Source organism: Lithobates pipiens, unplaced genomic scaffold, assembly GCF_037356315.1.
Source record: "Lithobates pipiens isolate NorthernLeopardFrog02 unplaced genomic scaffold, aLitPip1_a1.2 Scaffold_10, whole genome shotgun sequence".
NCBI classification, from domain to species: domain Eukaryota; kingdom Metazoa; phylum Chordata; class Amphibia; order Anura; family Ranidae; genus Lithobates; species Lithobates pipiens.
The window spans coordinates 176,243,685-176,266,173 of NW_027507686.1; the positions used below are offsets into that span (position 1 = coordinate 176,243,685).

Sequence of the window (22,489 nt, forward strand, 5' to 3'; positions counted from 1 at the left end):
CCGAATCGCAAAAAGTGGTCTGGTCTTTGACCAGCAAATTGGTCCGGTCTGAAAGTGGTTAAAGCACCAGAACTGACCACACTAGTCTGAACTAGGGGCTTTGGAATACATGCAAATTACTGTATATGCATTCCAGATGCATTTTAAAAATGTACTGTATAAGCATTTGGTGCGAGCCAGCCCTTAAGGCTTTTTGCCCTTTTTTTTTACCTAGTGATCCAGCCAGTAAGTCTGCTATTTTTCAACTTCCTTTACTAAACCAAGCTGTCTTCCAAAAGTGACAGTTAGAGGGATGAGACAAACCATTCAACAATGACAGGAGTGCTTACAATGATCAGCTTGTATTAATTTATGTAAAACATGTATCCAAAAAGAAAAAAAACTGTTGCTGTAACTGCTTTTAAAGTGTTAGCTGGAGTTCAGCATTAACTTGTTAGTGAAGTCCATCCAAATCTGCTAGTGCATCCACAACTACTCTCTCCCAAGAATGACAGTGGTGCTGTCCAAAGGTGTCTCTGTTGTAGAGTGGAGACAGACAGGTAGTGTGATACTGGCTGGATCAACTCCTGACAATAAAGGACAAATGTCTAAAACTAATGCAGCCATCACATTTAAGTATTTATAAGCTGTAGTATATTACTTTTTTGTATTTTGGGGGTTTAATACCACTTTAAGGTAATGAAGAGCAATCTGCCTAATGGGCCACAAACAGCAACCTGAGAGGAGTTTTATCCATTCTCTACTTATCCAAAATGAATAAAAAAGTGTCTAGAGATGCTCCCGTGAAAATATCTTTATGAATTGAATTGTACACTCAAAATACAAATACAACAAATTGATAAATGTGTGTGCATTGTTGTGATTAAAATGGTATTTCTATATACCTGACAAAGACCAGCTAGAGGTATAACTAATGCAATTACAATACTCACGAAACCCTTTAACTAATGCTGCAGCATTAGGAGACAACACGAAAAAACAGACCAGCACATTTACAGCTTAGCAGTTGTCTAATTTATTGTGGGAGGGGCTTCACTTTATATGCACCCTTATCAGCCAATCATTGCATAGAACATGGGTGTGGTTAATACATAGGCGTACATTACACACCATCATTACACACCATCATTACATATCATTACATATCATTACTCATGTCATCTGCTTCTTAATCACAGTCATGGGATATGTGGCCCAGACATATTGTGACACAATCTCTTTATTTACACTGCATAGAACGAGACTGCCTATGCAAGCTATATTTCCCTATGTGCATGTTTACAGAAAAAATGCTACAGTCTGCAGATACAGAATCTAAGCACAATCCCATATGAACTTACAAAGATGTAGTCACTCTGGTTCAGCCATATTACTACAATCCCCTCTAAGTCATGACAAACCACAAACATGACTTACTTCTTCTCACTGTGGCCATATTAAAAGTTAAGATATACTCTATTAGCTGCAGCTGGGTTGGAAGGTCAAGTACCTTGGAAACCATGCACATAATAAACCTGAAGCAGGCATATAAAAGTAATACCATAAGCAAAATCAGTACAACACAGATTGCAATATCCCCAATTCAGGATTAATCCAGGATTCAGGAAACAATGACCTAGCATAACGGTGTTTGAGGGGGCATCCAGGACGAACACTAGCCTTGTGCAAGTGACGTTCCTCACTGTTCCTGAGAATAACCACTATCAGAGCCAATGAGGCCAAGTAACACCATCCCCTGGAATCATTCAGAATCCATGGATGGCATGGTCTTCCACAACAAATGTACGTGCTGTTGTCCAAGGCCAGTGGCTGTCTGCTTAAGGACCTGTTGGACACCCTCAGAGAATCCTGCAAAAGCAAGCTGTGAAAGTAGCTTGGCCATCTCAGTATGGGGGCCAGAGGCATGCATGAAGTGTGGGGCACGATCTAAGGTGTCAAGCACTGTGGAGTTCCTGTAGACTCTGAATGCACATCCCCTCTATGTCCAATAAGTGTGTTACTAGTGATTTTATTGGGTAGGCCACATATAAACTTAAGGCTCCCCCTTGAACACAGAGGCTGGTAGATGACATGTGAACCAATACATATATAATACAGTGCCTATGCCAGCATCCCTTCAAACAGTATACACTGAAATGGTTGAGCATGTACTGGGCACACTACAATAACAATCCCAATATTACCCCTGACCCTCACCCGGATCACCTTCTAAGCATTTAAAAATAGGAAACAATGAACATGTAATCTCAGCTGCATAGCAATTGTCCATGGAGTGCAAAAGGGAGGAAGGGACGTGATAGTCCATAGAAACAAGTGGTAGGGGCATGATAGCCTTTAGGCCAAATAAAAATAGTCCCAAAGAAAATACTCAAAAAGAAAAGTCTCCTGGATGGCTTCTGAATGTCCATTAGATTTGCAGAAAAGGAAGGAAAAGGAAATGTCCACATTATAACTCTCATTCTGCTCAACTTTTTCCAAAACCTTTTAGTTCAATTCTGTGATCACTCATATGTACAGACATGACTTCTCTACTCCAAAACACTGCCTCTTTGTAAGGACAGAACTTGATATCCACAGACAGACTGGAACTGATGCGTTGGGCGAGACCAGGGACTTTCGGCTGGCACATCTGGATCTTTTTCATGTGGTGCTTACACGAATTTTGTACCCCAGGTTTGCGTCATGTTGCTCCCCCTTGAGGTATCATTCGCAGGAACATTTTCCAGCCGGAGTCCGCCTTTAGTCATCTGAGCACCTCCTATGGTATTTGAACAACAAAGATGAACAACAAAGATTTCCATGTTAAAGCTGTAGTCATCACTTCACTCGGACAGGATATAGGGCAGGGTATGGATGGGGTGTAGGGTATGACTGGGGTGGGCATTTCTTCATGTGAATAGGGCTGTGGGTGAATGCAGGCTGGCTGGGGCAGATGCTCCTCATCTGACAAGAGTTGTCACAGAATCTACCTGATCAATTCAGGCCTTAACCATTGGAGATATTAAAAATAATATTCTTAATTGACTCAAACATAAGTAAAACATGCAGGAATGAAAATGTTTCTCAGCAAGGGTTTTCATTATATAGCTTCAATATATTTAGCTAAACATTTTTCCAAATCCAGTATTATAGCAGAACTTCAACAAAACTTAAACCTCTTTAGTTTCTTCTATTCCCGGGATCCAAGTGGACCCGAGGAACTTAGGACAGAACATTTTACCCAAACACATATTCTGACTCAGAAGTCTCCATAACTTTGCAAATATGTCTGATCATCAGCAACAAACAAAACATTGATGGATTAACAACATTTCATCATCAACACTTCATGACTGACACCCTGGTAATTCAGAAGGTAGATATCCAGAATAGTCATTCTGATTGCTTATTTCAAATAAATCCTTCCCATCACATTTTAGTACCCCATGGACTCAATATATGCAGCAATGTATCTTGATTACAGTCATTTAATTTCTTCAAACATTTTTTTTTAATTTTCACCCTTCCTTTACCAAAATCCCTTTATCAATTCTTTTAATTTAATTTAACCCCAAACTTTTGGGGAAAGTATAACAGGGGCCTAGGCACAATATGAGACACCTTGTTGTGCACATTCCATACACACATACAACAACTCTCTCTCATCCCACATTCATCTGGCCATTCCATTCATCCTTCATTTAATTTATAACACCTCCAAACCTTAATATTTTTCTCTCTAGTGTCCGGAATTACACAACACAGTTACTTTTCTTTTTCTTTACTAACCACAATTCCTCTGGCGTAGCGCCTGGAATATACAACTTCCCTTTTATTTACTTTCGAATTCTGGGCTCTTAATTATAATATTCTCAACCCTGTCAAAATCAATATTTCAAAATCATTGTTAATACAGCTTAAACACTATCAAAACAATTTGCACAAATATAGCACATTTGCTGTTATCAGAAAAAAACACACTTTAACTCTAATAATGTAAGGATAGGCAACCACACCCAAAATAGTCTTAAAGTCAGACTCAAAAAATCTGCATCTGATCAGATTCCTCTAAAAAACATTTGGTAATTTTATCAGTGACATGTCACATTCCCCTTTTAATGTTCCCAATTTACTATGGAGTAAATATGGGCTTAGTATATGCCCAACATATTTCATGAATAGACTGACACTAGTTGCAACATTTTAACAATAAACATGTACCTTTTATGGATAACTTTTCTGAATCAGATCCTTCGTTAACATTCATTTTCCACTTCAGCAAGTCCCTGACTCGCTGACTATGGAATACAAATATAAAAATATACTCCCCACAAAACCCGTGGTGAAAATATAGTTGAAGTTTGTTCCCCTCTTCCACCCAAAACAAGATACAGATGAGTACCCTACTCTGTCCCTTTCACCTGCCCACTTTAGCAACGCTCTCTGTCTTAGCAGGATCATAGGACATATATCAACTACCCAACCATCTATCTGAATTCAGAAAACAAAAACAATCTTATACTCTAAATTGGAATTCCAAGACAAGACAAAAATTCACATACACATAAAATTAAGCATTTCTCTCCATTACCCAGTTCCCTCTACCCATGTGTCCATCTTATGACCCTGCGAACAGAGCGACCCAAGGACTGCCACTAACCACAGTCCACAAACAGTCCATAAAGCAGAGACAGTCATGGGAGAAGTGTTTAAACATGTTCTCCCTCTGACAGAAACAGTCAGTCCATGAAGCTGCGACCCTAGTGCCTCACCGGAGATCCATGTCAGAATTCACACCCCCAAACCCACCAGCTCAGAGGTGGAGAATTGGAGAGCGATGAGAGTATCTGGGGGAATCCGAGGGGGGAAGCAGGAAGATTCATATTCTCCCTCTACCTAACTCAGACCCCCAAAACAGTAACAGTGTCCCCCTGTCAGTGCATCCAGCAGCAATCTAATCACTGACAATAAACCAACATCTTGATGTCTCTATGAATCTCTGGTAACGTAATCCTGCAAAAGTCTCATGAGACCCCAGCACCAGGGCTGCTCATTACACAAGGTGGGGTGCTTTTAACAAGGTTTCTAGCCTCCCCACCAGCTCTCTCTCTTTTACTTTCTAAAACATTTTTATTTTCGTAACAAAAGGAAGATGACACAGGCAAGCATGGCCAACAGATGACTTGATACAGCACGTATACAAAGCAGAGTAAAACACTTTCTCAATACAACGTTATTAATAATTGAGCTGAATCCACCCACCTAAGGCTACAGAAGTAACAATAAAATTGCCTTAGCTAGTGCTCAGTCAAGGGAGCTTTTGCCGTGGTACCAGGTCAAGGCATCTCCAAGGTAACACAAAAAAAAATAGACAAAAAAACAGATTAAAACCAACAACGGGTTTTTCGCGATGCTATAAGAGCACTAAGGTAGGAGAGAGATTCCGTGGTGCCTGCTGTAAATCACTGCCGTCGAGGCAAAGGAAGAACTGGGGCGGCCCCTGAGTCACTCAGCACCCCTTACGGGAACAAGCTGTGCCAAGTGAGGGAATCGACCAGGGAACCCCCTACTCCCGAGAGACCACCTCTCTCGCCCCTATTATCGCCCATAGGCTCCCTCCTGTCGTATCCGCTTCCACTTATGTTTAACTAGAGGTCAACTGTCAGCCACCTGGACCATGAATAAAAGGAAAGAAGAGATAAGAAAGAAGAAGGGGTAGTGAGAGTGGGAGAGGGAAGGGTGTGGGGCCCAGTAGAGTCAAACCAAAAGGAAATAGGACCATGCTATCAATCCGATAACCAACGTTCTTGACCAAACTGCAATTGCTCATCATCCCTATGGGGTGTGGATCAGGGAGATGCCCATATGAAGGGCCCAAGGTTCCCAAATAACATCAAATTTGGAGCGGGTATCGGAGAGTATACTAGACAGTTTTTCCTGGGCCATTATCTATGAGATCTTTCTCTGAGCGGCCTTAACGGAGACGGAGGGTTGTTTCCAAGCTTTTGCGATGGTGAGTTTGGCCCCTATTAGGATAAAATGGATCAATTTCCTGGTATGCCTGGGGGTCTTGGGAATTTGTTCATTAAGCAAAGCAATGGTAGGGGACCTGGGGTATATATTTTGGTTTTCCCTCAGTGAGATAGCTAGAGTTTCGATTGCCAGGGCAAATATCAGCGGGGAAAGAGGGCAACCCTGTCTGGTCCCCCTCGCAATCTGGATAGGTTCTGAGTAATGGCCCTGTAGCCTAATCCTAGCTTGGGGGGTAGAATAGAGGGCTTTGATCAGCCCCTGGAATCTATCTCCGAATCCCCACCTTTCTAAAAGCGTTAGGAGGTAGCTCCAAGAAACCAAGTTGAAGGCTTTTTTTAAGTCCAACGATAGTAACATGCCTTCTTGTTTAGGGCCACCGTCCCAATTAGATTGTAGGATTGAAATAATATCAATGGCTCTTCTGATTTGGTCTGGTCCTTGCCTACCTGGTATGAATCCCACTTGATTTTTATTGACATTATCATATAAGGATATGAAGGAAGCCAGTCTGTTCGCTAGCATTTTAGTTAAAATCTTAAGGTCACAATTAATAAGAGAAATTGGTCGATAATTGTCCACTACTTCCGGGTTCTTGTCTGGTTTGGAGATCTACAATTAAAAAGAAAAACACTGCGCTGTGATTTGTTATAAGTGAAGAATGGCCTCAATAGCCAGAAAAGCAGCCAACACCAAAAACAAACAAAGTTCAGCAAATAGGATAATAAAAACAGTGTAGCGCTTCAATGATAATAAACGTGATCAACATAAAAAATAATAATATGTCAAAAATCACATAAATATAAATGCCTAGAGAAAAGTCCAACATTGGGCGCTCATTCCACTATGTAGCTGGCATGGGGGTGACCGAACCGTCACAGAGAAGGAAAGTAATACACTAGGCGAATGTATTCATATGGATCTGCTTGACTGTAAACATCAGTAAAGAGTGGATAAATACTTCTTACCGGAACAGTTGGACTCACACTGTCATATGACGGTTGAGTCTAGAAAGCTTGAGGTCACAATCTGGGACCAAGGAGTATAAGGAGGGAGATCTGTTGAGCTGGTGGTGGAGCTCCAGGCGGTTGTAGGCCCAATGGTGGATCTTTACAGATGGAACGTCAAGGTAGTCAAACTCAGACGCAGCCTGTTGTACCAATACTCCAATCTCCCCCGAATGGGGAGGGAAATGATGTGAAGGTTTAGACCAAAGAAACAGAAAAAAGAAAAAAGAAAAAAGAAAAAAAAAAAAAGAAAAAAAGGCTCCACATGGTGCGGGTCAAACGATATAAAAAATGTTGATTTATTAAAGTCAAAAGGTAATTAATGACTTGGTGATCACATAAAAAATAAAATGAAATTAAAAGCAATGTGGGGTGCCAACAGCTCGCCCGACGCGTTTCGACATATGTGTCTTCAACTGGGGCATGTTGGAACCCACCACATTGCTGACAAATATATAAGGAATGAGAGAGAAGTTCCGCCTACCAAGGGGCGGAGAATCCCATCTCAGACAACATCTTAAAGATACAGTGAACAGTTTGGTCAAGTCAGAGTAAACATGTTCAAACACAATAAGCAATTATAAATAGCATCTAGAGATGTCACTCATGCAGGCTGTTAAATTAATATTGTTAACAATAAAATATATAAAAATATATAGAAAAAATTGGCCACCATGCTCGCGCATGGATAGCTGTGAATAGATTGCATTATTCATAGCCTCATCGGACATATAGATGCAAAAAAATTCAACATACATATAAAACATATACAGAAAACACATCCAATACTGGTACGAAGAAATCAGACATGTATCGTTAATTATACATAAACTGCATTGCACCAAAATCTGAAAGTAATAGTCCGCATCTGCATTATTCATAGCCTCATCAGACATATAAATGCAGGGAAATTCAATGCACACGCGAAGTATACACAAAAAACACTTGCAGCTCTGGTACAAAAAAATATCAGACATGTATTGTTAACTATACATAAACTACATTGTAACGTCACCTGAAAGGACTACTTTACATTTGTGTTGTATCATGAATGGAGATGTGAAGGTCTCAGTAATAGTGTCTGATAAGGATCTGTCATTGTGCAATTTGGATGTCTCTTACTTGTTATACTAGCAATCTGTAACCAGAGAATATGTATAATTAACCATGATGACAGTTCATACGTACTGATCTTTTATTTAGAGTTGCGATCGAATGATCATAAACATCATGACGTGCAGTAAGACAGGAAAGGTTCCACTAATCCCTCAATGTGTATATCATGTGACTGGGTGTGGGAGTGGTAAAAAGGAGCTCGCGTCTACAGAGCAAGGGTGTGTATATTTCTACATCATTATGCTAAATATAAGGGAGGGGGAGGCATTCAAACATTGGCGCCATTTCTCCGTGTTGTGCGTTCCACGCTGTGAATCAAAACAAACAGCGTTTCTTTTTTCTTTTTTCTGTTTCTTTGGTCTAAACCTTCACATCATTTCCCTCCCCATTCGGGGGAGATTGGAGTATTGGTACAACAGGCTGCGTCTGAGTTTGACTACCTTGACGTTCCATCTGTAAAGATCCACCATTGGGCCTACAACCGCCTGGAGCTCCACCACCAGCTCAACAGATCTCCCTCCTTATACTCCTTGGTCCCAGATTGTGACCTCAAGCTTTCTAGACTCAACCGTCATATGACTGTGTGAGTCCAACTGTTCCGGTAAGAAGTATTTATCCACTCTTTACTGATGTTTACAGTCAAGCAGATCCATATGAATACATTCGCCTAGTGTATTACTTTCCTTCTCTGTGACGGTTCGGTCACCCCCATGCCAGCTACATAGTGGAATGAGCGCCCAATGTTGGACTTTTCTCTAGGCATTTATATTTATGTGATTTTTGACATATTATTATTTTTTATGTTGATCACGTTTATTATCATTGAAGCGCTACACTGTTTTTATTATCCTGGTTTGGAGATCACTGAGATAAAAGCCGAGTTCAGGAGCGGGTCAAGCGGGTGCCCCTTTGCCTTGGAGTTACAAAATTTGGCCAGGTGTGGGGCTAAAGTGTTTGCAAAGGTTTTTTAGTAGGGGTTGGACAACCCATCTGGCCCGGGGGCTGAATTGCATTTTAATCCCTTTATAGTGTCAAGGTCTTCCAAGAAGGGGGCTTCAAGAATGTCCATGTGTTCTTTGGAGATACGTGGGATGGGTAGTTTGTCTAGAAAGGAGTTGATGGCCTCGTTATGGTTAGACGTGGGCGCGGAGTAGAGGTTCGAGTAAAATGATTGGAAGGCCTCTAGAATTTTCACTGGATTGGACGATAGGCCTGACCCTGGGATTCTTATACGGGGCATATAGTGAGATCTTGGTCTGGGGGTCAGTTTGGAAGCGAGCATAGTGCCAATTTTATCTTTCTGAGTGTAGTATTTATTTTTACTCCATCTGATGCTTTTTTCTGCCCGGGTCGTGAGGGCTAGGTTAAGTTCCAATTTTATTTTATCTATTTGGGGAATGTTTTCCCTCATGGGGTTTCTCTTATGTTTTGCTCTCAGAGCTGCATATTCCTTCTCTAGTCTATCGATGTCGGCAAATCTTTCTTTTTTCAATTGAGTGGCCAATCTTATGAATTCTCCCCTAATAAATGCTTTGTGCACCGCCCAAACTGTCTCCATAGATGTGTCTTTGGTCGTATTCAGTTTAAAATATTCCTCTAGAGCCTTTTCTATAGTGGGGACCCTACCAGGGTCCGTCAGGAGGGATTCATTGAGTCTCCAAGGTTTAAAGCTCAGGGAATGGTTCGTGAGGCGTATGTACATCAGCACTAACGCATGATCTGAGAGAACAGTGTCTCTGATCAGTGAACGCTCAGCAAAGGGAAGTAGATGATTTTGTATGCAAATGTGGTCTATTCTTGCAAAAGTATTATGGGGGGCTGAGTAATGTGTGTAGTCCCTAGTGGATGGGTTCAGTTCCCTCCATGTATCTGTCAAGCCCTGGGAGTGCAACAGTTTTGCTATTCTATGGCTGACTTTGCGTGGGCGAATGAGCTGTTGTCCTAGAGGTTTAGTTCTGTCTAATTTCTGTTCAAATGTGACGTTCGAATCCCCGGCCAATATTACTTTTCCTTCTAGCATGGGGTTGAGGGTGTGGAAAAGGTTCGCAAAGAATTTATCTTGCCCTTTGTTTGGGGCATAGTACAATACTAGTGAGTACATTTGGCCTTCTATCAAACCTTTTACTAAAATAAACCTGCCTTCCCTGTCCCTGAAAACAGAGGACATAGAGAAGCCGCAGTTCTTAGAGAGAAGGACCGCGACCCCCTTCGTCTTGTTTTCAGTGTTCGCAAAGGAAAAAATTAGGATAATGAGTGTGCAGGAAGGACGGGCTGTACCGGATCGGGAAATGAGTCTCCTGTAGCAATACAATATCTAATAGGAGGGATTTATAAAGGCTGAACAGTTTCTTACGTTTAAAGGGGGAGTTTAGCCCTTGTACATTATGAGAGGCCAGCTTCAGTAGCTTAGGTGTGGTGTTAGCCATGGGAGCAGAGAGTCAGATCACGCGAACAATCACCTTCACTTACCAATGGGAGAATTCTCTCGGTTCCGAGGAGGTGCGTCCCTGACTCTGTGGGGTTCGGGCTGGAAAGTGTCACTTGGTGATGAGCATTTGTGAAATATACAGTTATTAGCATAGGCAGTCTAGATGGCACATAGCAGTTCAACTGGGTAGGGGGAGGGGAAGGGATAGAAAAAATTCGCCCAAGAAAAGCGTCAGACTCCGGAGGGGAGAAAGAAACTCCGGAGTCGGAAATCTCCAAAAAGGATCGAGCAATCTCCGAGAGTGAACTCTCGGAAGTCCTAGCCCCTGAAAGCCCGAAGGATCACAGGGGGAAGGCAAAGGCACATGTGTACCGCCCCGGACCAAGGGGCTCCTGAAAAATAGTTTAGCATTTTAATGAATCAGCAATTTAGCAACTTATGAGTATAAATTCTATCAGAGTGGTAAACACTGTAACTGAAATACAATTTTTGAGTAATTTATGCATACAACCCCGCAACTAGAATTGGTAACAAAAAACAACAACAAAAAAAGGGGAAAAAAGGAAAAAAATTATTTGTAAAGTTCTCGGTCTGCTAGCCACGTAATGGGAACTAGTCCTGTAAATGTTCGGACCTCTTTAGTTAACAGACTGAGTCACCGGAGTAAGTTTCCCTAAACTCCTTGAATCGCTAGAACTCTTGCTGAACAAGGCATAAGGCTGAAAACACAGGGGGAAAAAAAAGCAACAAAAGCAGGGGGGGGGGAGAGGGGGGATTAGTACCCCTCCATTCAGGGGATGACTCTGAGATTGGGAAATCCAGAGGAAGTCAACAGAGAGTGGGTCGGGTTAAGCGACCATTCCCGAACAGGTATGTAGCAACCGGGGAACGTTCCGAAAGATCTTCAGGTGTGGCCGGTGTCTCCAGAGCGTCTTAATTTGGGTTTGGACCAGAGTGGAATTGAGGGGCTGACTGGGGGAGGTCTTTTCTCCGAGCTTGAGGGAGCAGCAGTCGTGTCCATCCCTGCGTCTTGAGATATAATTTTCAATCAAAGAAGGATTTGTTCTCCAGCGGGAAAGTTGGCAAAGGAGTAGTTGTGGCCCTTGTATGTGAACTTTACTGCAAAGGGGAATGCCCATTTATATTTGATGTCCTTCTGGACCAGGGCGGACAGTAGTGGTTTCAAGGCACGTCTACGTTGAATGGTTGAAGGGGCAAGATCTGCAAAGATTTGAATCGCATGACCTTGGCACCTCACCTGGGTAGCGGACCGGGCCTGCTTCATCACTTCTTCTTTAACTGCGTAATGATGCGGTTTGACAATTATGTCTCTGGGAAGGCCATCTTTCCTGGCGGGGCTCAGGGCTCTGTGCACTCTGTCCAATTCCAGGCGCTGAGGGTTGATGTTGGGCAATAACGATTTGATCAGGTCTTGGGTCGCAGCAGTCAAGTCCGTGATTGTTTCCAGTAACCCCCTGATCCTGAAGTTGTATTGCCTCAACCTGTTCTCAAGGTCGTCGATACACGATAAAGCAGTGTCCAGCTGATCCTATATAGAGTGGATCATGTCAGAGTTCTGATTAGCAACTGCGGCTGTAATGTCCAGTTTAGATTCTATTGCCTCTATTCTATGGCCAATGTTTTGTAGGTCTGATTTAATGTCACCTGTAATTTTAGCTGCTGTAGTGGCCAGTCCCTTTTCCAACAGCATTGATAGCTTTACAAAAAGATCTGTTGTGGATAGGTTTTGCTCCTGGGGAAGCTGTTCAGCCGTGGGGGGGCCCGGGGGAGAGGGCCTGAATGCATCTGTGGGAGAGAGGGCCTGGTCTAACTTGGTCAGTCCTATAAGAGACTCTGTGGAGGCCGGCGAGGGGGTTCCCAGCTGGGATAAGTTCCCATGAAGGATAGGGGTGTAATTCAGGATGGCCGGGGAAAGAACTTGCCTGTGTTCTACGTTGATATCCACGCTGTGAGCATGAGGCTGCCTGTGTGCTTCAGCCGCGGTGGCCATCTTGGTACACCCTGCTCGGGAGGCCGCTTCTAATTGTGGCCCCAGATCACATCTGGTTGCGCTGGCGGTCATCCGGGGGCTCCCTGGGTATTCGGGTGGCAGAGAATGCAGATTGTTATCTCTCTGGATCGTGTTTGGCCGCTCAGTGAGCTCCGTTGGTCCGGTGGGGTGCGGAGGATCAGGTGCTAGCGGCCATCTTGGATCCCTCGCGCATGCGCACTAGCTCTCTCTATTTTTACCCTTGGTTGAACCTTTTTCCTGTGCCCATTGCTAAACATGGATCTGCACTGATCTGCACATCCCACCAACCGACCTGTACCGACTCATTATTACTTCAGCAAACAACCAAAAACAAATAATCAATAAAAAGACACACAAATAAACAAGGTAAGTCTACACTAAAACATCCCTAGTTTTACAACACCTTTTATATGATAATCCAAATAAAACTAGCTGTGACACTTTAAAAATCCTTATTTTAAACAAAACTCTCTCTGTGTTAATTTCCTTACCTGCCCAAAACCTCCCATCCCGGCTGTCCTTTAAAATCATTTCCTCAACGCAAATAGAATGTCCCCTTTAACTCTCAAAACAAGCTCTGCTAAATTCCCGTTTTTAAATGTAACTTTCCTTCACTTTTTTTTTCTTCCTTCTATGTCAGTTCTAAAATGGCTTTGAAACCCGGCTTGTATATAAAAAGAACAATGCATTGAAAAACCTTGCAAAATGCCCACTTTCCTTTAATAAATAACTCAAATCTCTCCTTTACCTTCTAACTTCACTTACTTTACCCTCAACAAATGTAGGATATTCTTAATTAACATTTTACTCCCTTACTTAAATCTCATCACTCCTGGGCATTCTTCCAAAATACCCACCTGTCAAAATCAACCCCCTTCCACCTTAACACATACATTTTATAACCTGCAAAAAATACCATTCCGATACCCTTCCAAGAGTTACCAAAACAATGTTAAACATGTGCAAACAAATTATGCACTTCTCAAGCAGAATCAAGCACCTATCATTCCAGAGCTCTATAGCCAACATACTAGCAAAAGGGGAGAAGTCATATTATTCATATACTATACCATTGTTTCTTCAAAGAATACCTTAGCAAACTTATATGAACATGCATATAACAGTACTCACCCTTCCCACGATACCTAAACATAAGGGAAATTTACTTCTCTCTAATCTAATTTCCCCTTTTGGGACATCATATAACAGTGAAAACAGGGCTGTCTTACCTTCCATACAGCCCTGTATCCCACACAACACATATCTTATTACTTTAATGCAAATGCGATAGACAAGAAAAGCCAGATATAGCAAAAGTTTTGTAGCAGTTTTGTGGGTTCGGGTAGTAATTGGTAATTGCCCCATTAGCCTTTTTTTCCTTCTCCTACCCTAAAGGAGCCTAATATTAGGTTTTTAAACAGAGTCCCACCAAGGACATAGGCTTCTCATAAGCCACTTCTTAACAGCCTGGTCCGTCTCACAATTCTCTTAAAGCGGGATTCCGCTGCTTTTTTTTTTTACCTGTGTCACTGGTGGGCGATACCTACGGTGTCTTTGCAGTCACGATCGGCATCTTTTTAACCCCCGGCGTGATGATTTCATTGCTAAGGCAAACTTTTAAAAAAGCAGTCCGGCGGTTTCCATTTTCACTGTGGGCGTTTGAAGCCCACAGGCATTTACTTCCTGGATGCGATGACGCTGAGCTCCCAGCATCCACCACTCCATCTTGCACATGCTCATTGAGTGTCCTCTTTGTTTTCCTTCCTCTTGCCTCTAGTGCTATAGTGGTAATGGCAGATAGAGCTGTCTGCCCACTTTCAAAATGGCAATTTCAGACATACCCTCGTCACGTGACCGGCGTCCTTCCGAAATCTCACGAGATTTCGGCATGACTGTGTCCCCCACTGATTCCTGGGAAATAGCTAAAGTTCCCAGGGACCATTGCGAAGCCGATAAACACGCCTACTCCCACAGGAGGAGAGCCCGGAAGTCGGCATAAACATTAAAAATAAAAGGTAAATACTGCATATTATTTTATTTCAATGGTCATAACTGCATCTATGTTCCAAAGCCATTTGAATAAGATGAACTTGCAATTTTCTGTACAAAACCGCTTTAAATTTATCTGGCCAGGGTTGTGTGTGTCAAAGCTTCAATGCTTGACCACACCCTGCCAAGTCCTAAATTCCTAAATTCCAAAATCTCAGCAAGTGCCTCCATTCTGTTGTGATTAAAATGGTATTTCTATAGTATACATTCCCTATAAATGTTTATTTAGCTGCTATTGCACTAATTAATTTAACTAAAATCTTAAAGTGGTTGTAAACCCTTACAAACCCCTTTGACCTACAGGTAAGCCTAGATTAAGGCTTACCTGTAGGTCCAAGAAATATCTCCTAAACCTATACGGTTTAGGAGATATTTACCCGTAGACAGCGGCGCGCAGGTGCACTGGGCAGGCCGCAGATCGCGGCGATATGCCACGAGTGTCGGCTCCCATGCACATGCGCGGGAGTGACGTCATCACGGCTCCGGCGAATCACAGCGCCAGAACAGTGAGACCCAAAGTCACTCCAGGATCCATGGCAGCGGCGAAGAGGAAGATGGAGGACCGCTTCGGGGGCTTCGTTCTCAGGTAAGTTATTCATAATGAGCTAGTATGCTATGCATACTAGCTCATTATGCCTTTGCCTTGCAGGGTGTGGTTTTTATTTTTTTTATTTTTTGCCTTTACTTCCACTTTAAGGGGCTGTTATGTTTTCAAACACTTGTTTTTCCATATTTTTATGCTTTTGATAAATGTAGAAATGTATTAATCAAAGACTGGGGGGTGCTTTGGATTTGATTCAGCCTCGTTCAACCTTTTAGCCCCATGCACATAAGGATATGAATTTATGATGCATTTTTTTCTGCCAAAACGTTGGCAGAAAAAAAGGCCAATGAATATTCTAGCCAATAAAATACATGTACATGCATACACACATATATATTTGTATATGTGCATAAATTATGCTCAGCAGCATCTCTCCAAGTACAGCTTTGGGGTGTTCTTTTTTTTTTTTTTTTCTTTTATGCCTGTGAATGCTGCACAAATATGTGCATAAAAGTCTGCATTTGCATGGCCATGTTAAATAACATCCGGCTGTGTTCATGAGCTTAAAAAAATAATGCCAGATGCCCCTAGCAGCAGCATTTTTCTACTTGTCTGCATGAGCACTTTGCTTTAACCACCTTCAGACCGGACCATTTTGCTGGTAAATGACCAGAGGTCTTTTTACAATTTGGCACTGCGCTGCTTTAACTGGTAATTGCGCGGTCATGCAATGTTGTACCCAAACAAAATTTGCGTCCTTTTCTTCCCACAAATAGAGCTTTCTTTTGATGGTATTTGATTGCCTCTGCGATTTTTATTTTTTGCGATATAAACGTAAAAAGACCGCAAATTTTGAAAAAAAATGATATTTTCTACTTTTTGTTATTAGAAAAATCCAATAAACTCAATTTTAGTCATACATTTAGGCCAAAATGTATTCAGCCACATGTCTTTGGTAAAAAAAAAGTCAATAATTTTATATTTATTGGTTTGCGCAAAAGTTGTCACATCTACAAACTAAGGTACGTTTTCTGGAATTTGCGCAGCTTTTAGTTTACGACTGCCTATCTCATTTCTTGAGGTGCTAAAATGGCAGGGCAGTACAAAACCCCCCCAAATGACCCCATTTTGGAAAGTAGACACCCTAAGGAAATTGATAAGTGGCATGTTGAGCCCATTGAATATTTTATTTTTTTGCCTCAAGCGATTGAATAATGACAAAAAAAAATTATTATTATTTTTTTTACACAAAGTTGTCACTTAATGATATATTGCTCACACATGCTATGGGCATATGTGAAATGACACCCCAAAATAAATTCTGCTGCTTCTCCTGAGTACGGGGATACCACATATGTGGGACTTTTTGGGAGCCTAGTCGCGTACGGGGCCCCCGAAAACCAAGCACCGCCTTCAGGCTTTCTAAGGGCGTAAATTTTTGATTTCACTTCTCACTACCTATTACAGTTTTGAAGGCCATAAAATGCCAAGATGGCACAAAACCCCCACAAATGACCCCATTTTAGAAAGTAGACACCCCAAGCTATTTGCTGAGAGGCATTTTGAGTCCATGGAATATTTTATATTTTGCCACAAGTTGCGGGAAAATTACAAACTTTAATTTTTTTTTTTTTTTTTACACAAAGTTGTCACTAAATGATATATTGCTCACACATGCTATGGGCATATGTCAAATGACACCCCAAAATAAATTCTGCTGCTTCTCCTGAGTACGGGGATACCACATATGTGGGACTTTTTGGGAGCCTAGTCGCGTACGGGGCCCCGAAAACCAAGCACCGCCTTCAGGCTTTCTAAGGGCGTAAATTTTTGATTTCACTTCTCACTACCTATTACAGTTTTGAAGGCCATAAAATGCCAAGATGGCACAAAACCCCCACAAATGACCCCATTTTAGAAAGTAGACACCCCAAGCTATTTGCTGAGAGGCATTTTGAGTCCATGGAATATTTTATATTTTGCCACAAGTTGCGGGAAAATTACAAACTTTAATTTTTTTTAATTTTTTTTTCACAAAGTTGTCACTAAATGATATATTGCTCACACATGCTATGGGCATATGTGAAATGACACCCCAAAATAAATTCTGCTGCTTCTCCTGAGTACGGGGATACCACATATGTGGGACTTTTTGGGAGCCTAGCCGCGTACGGGGCCCCGAAAACCAAGCACCGCCTTCAGGCTTTCTAAGGGCGTTACAGTTTTGAAGGCCATAAAATGCCAAGATGGCACAAACCCCCCCCAAATGACCCCATTTTGGAAAGTAGACACCCCTAAATTTAGGGGTACACTAGTGAGACTAGGTAATAAATGGCGGGTGCCCTGAAACTATAAAAAAAATAACTAACCAACCAGCGTCACCTGTAACAGTTATATGGTGATCACTGGTGAAAGGGTTAAATAGGGGGCAATCAGGGGGCTTTATGCGGTAGTATATGGGGGTCCCTGGCGCTATAAAAAGCTGCGGCGAACCTAAATACCTACCTGCCTAACTAGCGTCACCTGTGACACTAATACAGTGATCAGAAAAACGATCGCTTATTAGGCTGGGTTCACACTGGAGCGATGCGGGAACGCCACGAATCCGCGGCGGGTTCCCGCATCACATGCCTCCCAGCGGCAGTTCACACTGCCCTATGCGAACTGCTGGGAGTGTCAGTGAAATGTTAATGACACCCCCAGATCAGTTCGCATATCGCAGTGCGATCTGCAAACTCGGATCGCATGGTGTGAACACCCATGCGATCCGATTCTGCTGCGGACCAAAAAAAGGGTCCCGTGCGAGTTTGCGGCGGGTGCGGCGGGTGCGACACGAATTCAGCCATACTATCTGTATGGCTGAACTCGAATCGCACAGAGATCGGATGTGATTTGCACTGCAGTGCGGTGCGAATCACATCCGTTCTCATAAACCGCTGCAATGTGAACCCAGCCTTAGTGACACTGGCGACGGGGGGTGATCACGGGGTTAAACCTTTATTGGGGGGGTTAGAGGGGTACCTTAGAACTAAAGGGGGCTAACCCTAACTGCCCTAACAGTTATTACAGTCACAAATGACACCCGCCGGGTGATCAGGGGGTTAAACCTTTATTAGATAATAAATGGCGGGTGCCCTGAAACTATAAAAAAATAACTAACCAACCAGCGTCACCTGTAACAGTTATATGGTGATCACTGGTGAAAGGGTTAACTAGGGGGCAATCAGGGGGCTTTATGCGGTAGTATATGGGGGTCCCTGGCGCTATAAAAAGCTGCGGCGAACCTAAATACCTACCTGCCTAACTAGCGTCACCTGTGACACTAATACAGCGATCAGAAAAACTATCGCTTATTAGGCTGGGTTCACACTGGAGCGATGCGGGAACGCCATGAATCCGCGGCGGGTTCCCGCATCGCATGCCTCCCGGCGGCAGTTCACACTGCCCTATGCGAACTGCTGGGAGTGTCAGTGAAATGTTAATGACACCCCCAGATCAGTTCGCATATCGCAGTGCGATCTGCAAACTCGGATCGCATGGTGTGAACACCCATGCGATCCGATTCTGCTGCGGGCCAAAAAAAGGGTACCGTGCGAATTTGCGGCGGGTGCGGCGGGTGCGGCGGGTGCGACACGAATTCAGCCATACTATCTGTATGGCTGAACTCGAATCGCACAGAGATCGGATGTGATTTGCACTGCAGTGCGGTGCGAATCACATTCGTTCTCATAAACCGCTGCAATGTGAACCCAGCCTTAGTGACACTGGCGACGGGGGGTGATCACGGGGTTAAACCTTTATTGGGGGGGTTAGGGGGGCACATTAGAACTAAAGGGGGCTAACCCTAACTGCCCTAACAGTTACTACAGTCACAAATGACACCAATGCAAAAAAAAAAAAAAAAAGCAATTGGTGTCACTGTGACTGGGGGGGCAGGGGTAATTGGGGGGTGATCGGGGGGTAAAGGGGGGGTGTGAGTGTGCCTGGCATGTTCTACTGTATGTGGGGTGTGTTGGTGCAACTCACCGAACCTCTCTCCTCGGTGCCGGAACGAAAACTACCGACACGGAGGAGAGAATACATCACTTCCTCTCCTGTGTTTACATTACAGGAGAGGAAGTGATGTCACCGGACATTTTCATTCGCCGGGAGCGATCGCGAGGGGGTGGCCATGAATGAATGGCCGTTCCCTCGTCCGGGATCGCTCCCGAACGAATACCAACCGCCGCAGGCACCGGGCGGGGGCCCGATCGGGCCCCCGACCAGCGGGCAGGCAAGGACGTACATGTAAGCCCTTATGCCTGCCCGTGCCATTCTGCCGACGTACATCGGCGTGCGGCAGTCGGCAAGTGGTTAAATGAAACTCCAGCCTTGCCTTCAGTCTTGCACTGTACTGATCTCTCTCCTGTACTAAAAAATGCTTACTCTGATTGACTGACATTGTAAACTTCCTACAGTGTGCATTAGTTCTCCATTTCCTGGCTGGAGAACATCCAGCATCTTCAAGCTGTTTCCTCCCCAGCCTTGCAGTCCTTGACCTTCCCCTTTCATTTATTGGATTTTAGTTTGGTTCAGCAGGTTTGGTATTATATGGTATTATCTAAGACAGTCTATAAATGCAATCTGTACTGCAATTGAAGTCTGTTTATGAACAGCCGTTCCTCCAGACTGATATCCACCCAGACATTCTGGTATTTGCATAACTCCTCCTAATGCCCCGTACACACGAGCGGACTTTTCGACATCCAAACTCCGACGGACTGAGTCCGGCGGACTATCCGCTCGTGTGTGGGCTGCAACGGACTTTAACTTCGCAAAAGTCTGACGGACTTTAGAAATGAAGCATGCTTCAAATTTTCCCGACGGAACTCCGCCGGACCCGGTCCCCTTCGAAAAATTCGCTCGTGTGTGTGCTACTCCGACGGACTAAAACCGACGCTAGGGCAGCTATTGGCTACTGTCTATGAACTTCCTACGTCGAATCCAGTCGTACGTCATCACGTTCGACTCCGTCGGAGTTTGGTGTGATGGTGTGTGGTCAAGTCCGTTCGGTCGAAAAGTCCGCCAGAACTCCGTCGGAACTCCGGCGGAACTCCTTTGGAGGTCTGTCAGACTTAATCCCTCTCGTGTGTACGGGGCATTAAGAGACAGAAACTGCTTGCATCAGGACTGAAGGCTCTTGAGAAAAGCATTGAAGCAGTGTGTGGCGAGGTTTTCAGGAATTTACGTACAGCACCCCTCTAGCCCCTCCCACTTTCAATGATCTGCCAGCATTACATAGAGATATACAGAGAGTGATATCATCACTGGGTCCAAAAAAAGGTATCATTAAAACAGCAAGCTTTTATTTAAAACATGCAAGCAGCATGTCGATGAGGGGGTGGATGGAGGAACCAAGTAAGGAAAAATATAAGCAAATTAAACGGGTTGTAAACCCTCGTGTTTTTTCACCTTAAAGTTTTAATTTGGTGGTATTTGATCACCCCTGCGGTTTTAATTTTTTGCGCTATAAACAAAAATAGAGCGACAATTTTGAAAAAAACACATTATTTTTTACTTTTTGTTATAATAAATATCCCCCAAAAATATATAAAAAAAATATTTTTTCCCTCAGTTTAGGCTGATACATATTCTTCTACATATTTTTGGTTAAAAAAATTGCAATAAACGATTATTGATTGGTTTGCGCAAAAGTTATAACGTTTACAATATAGGGAATAGTTTTATGGCATTTTTATTAATATTTTTTTTTTACTAGTAATGGCGGCGATCAGCGATTTTTATTGTGGCTGCGACATTATGGCGGACACATCGGACATTTTTGACACATTTTTGGGACCATTGTCATTTATACAGCAATCAGTGCTATATAAATGCAGTGATTCCTGTGTAAATGACACTGGCAGTGAAGGGGTTAACCAGTTGGTGGCAGTGTAGGGGTTAAGTGTTCCTAGGGGTGTGTTACTAACTGTGGGGGGCTGGGCTTTCATTTAGTGAACACTGATCTCTGCTCCAATCACATGGAGCAGAGATCAGCGTCACTAGTTGCTAGGCAGACTGGGGAAATGCTGTTTACAATGGCATTTCTCCGTTCAGCCTCCCCGTGGGTCCCGTTGCAATTGAGTCTGCGGGACCCGCGACCTGACTCACGGGGGTCCGACCGGCGGAGCGCTCACGATGGCAGAGCGGCATTAAGGATTATATATATATATATATATATACCACAACATGGAAAAGAGAAGTTTCATGGTGCTGAATGAATTCTTTAATTTAAGTGGTTGTTATCCCAAAGTTAGCAATTCACACTACCCTCTCTGTTTAATCATGTAATGCATCCCTGTGTCTGTGCCTTATAAAAAAATGCAGCTATACACCGAATTTCAGAGCGCCAATTGGTGCTCATGTTACCGGCTGGCTCTATCCTCTCTCGGCCTGACAGCTGCAGGGGGAAGAGTCAAGATTTTGTCACTGATGTCAGTCAGGAGGGGAGGAGGAGAGAGCCGGCAGATCACGTGAGCCCCAATTGGCGCTCTGAAATCAGATATATATATAGCTGCGTTTTTTTTATAAGGCACAGACACAGGTGCTCCTTACATGATTACATGATTAAACAGAGGGGATAATGTGAATTGTGAACTGTAATTTTAGCAGCAAGATGGGAGGGGGTGGGCACGGACATGGAGCTGACAGGCAGGGAGGAGGGGGAGAGAACAGAGGAGGACAGGATACATAGCTGATGATGGAGGCATGTAAACTGACCACGTTGTCAGGGCTCAGCAGCCATGATAAACCGTGGTCAGTTTACAAAGGGGAGGGCAGAACTAGGCAGGATCAGCCAGGCATTTTAGGCGATAGAAAGGGCCAAATTACAGGATCCGTTTTTTTTTTAGAGTAACAAACACTTTAAGTTAAAATCATGGATTAAAAACACCTACCAGTAACATATACAGTAAATACAACAAAATAAAAAACTCCATCCAGTAAGTTCACATCCAGAGAAAACAAACATTGATACTGCGCACCCCTTTGAATCCTCAATGGCAGCTCTAGCAGTGTGATGATGTCACTGGACACAGGTTACACACCTATATGCATTACGATGCTGAAATAGCCTTGCTAGTCTGTTACCATGCACACTAGTAGACAATCCACATATCATATGATTTACATTTCTGGATCTTCCCGACTAGTGAAGGAAAATCTCACAAATCAGTCTTATTGTATTGTTGGAAAGAAGTAGTGAGATCACCTTTTTAGTGCCAGCAGGCTCCCAGAAGGGGATTTCACGTAATTGTGCAGATTGG

General features: G+C 43.2%; 1 protein-coding gene across 1 annotated transcript in view; it reads left to right on the forward strand.

Annotated features, from left to right (window-relative positions):
* LOC143925937 (mucin-2-like) overlaps positions 1-22,489 on the forward strand; it is a 257,039-nt gene that overhangs the window by 26,172 nt on the left and 208,378 nt on the right. The gene's annotated exons all lie outside the window — the stretch shown is intronic.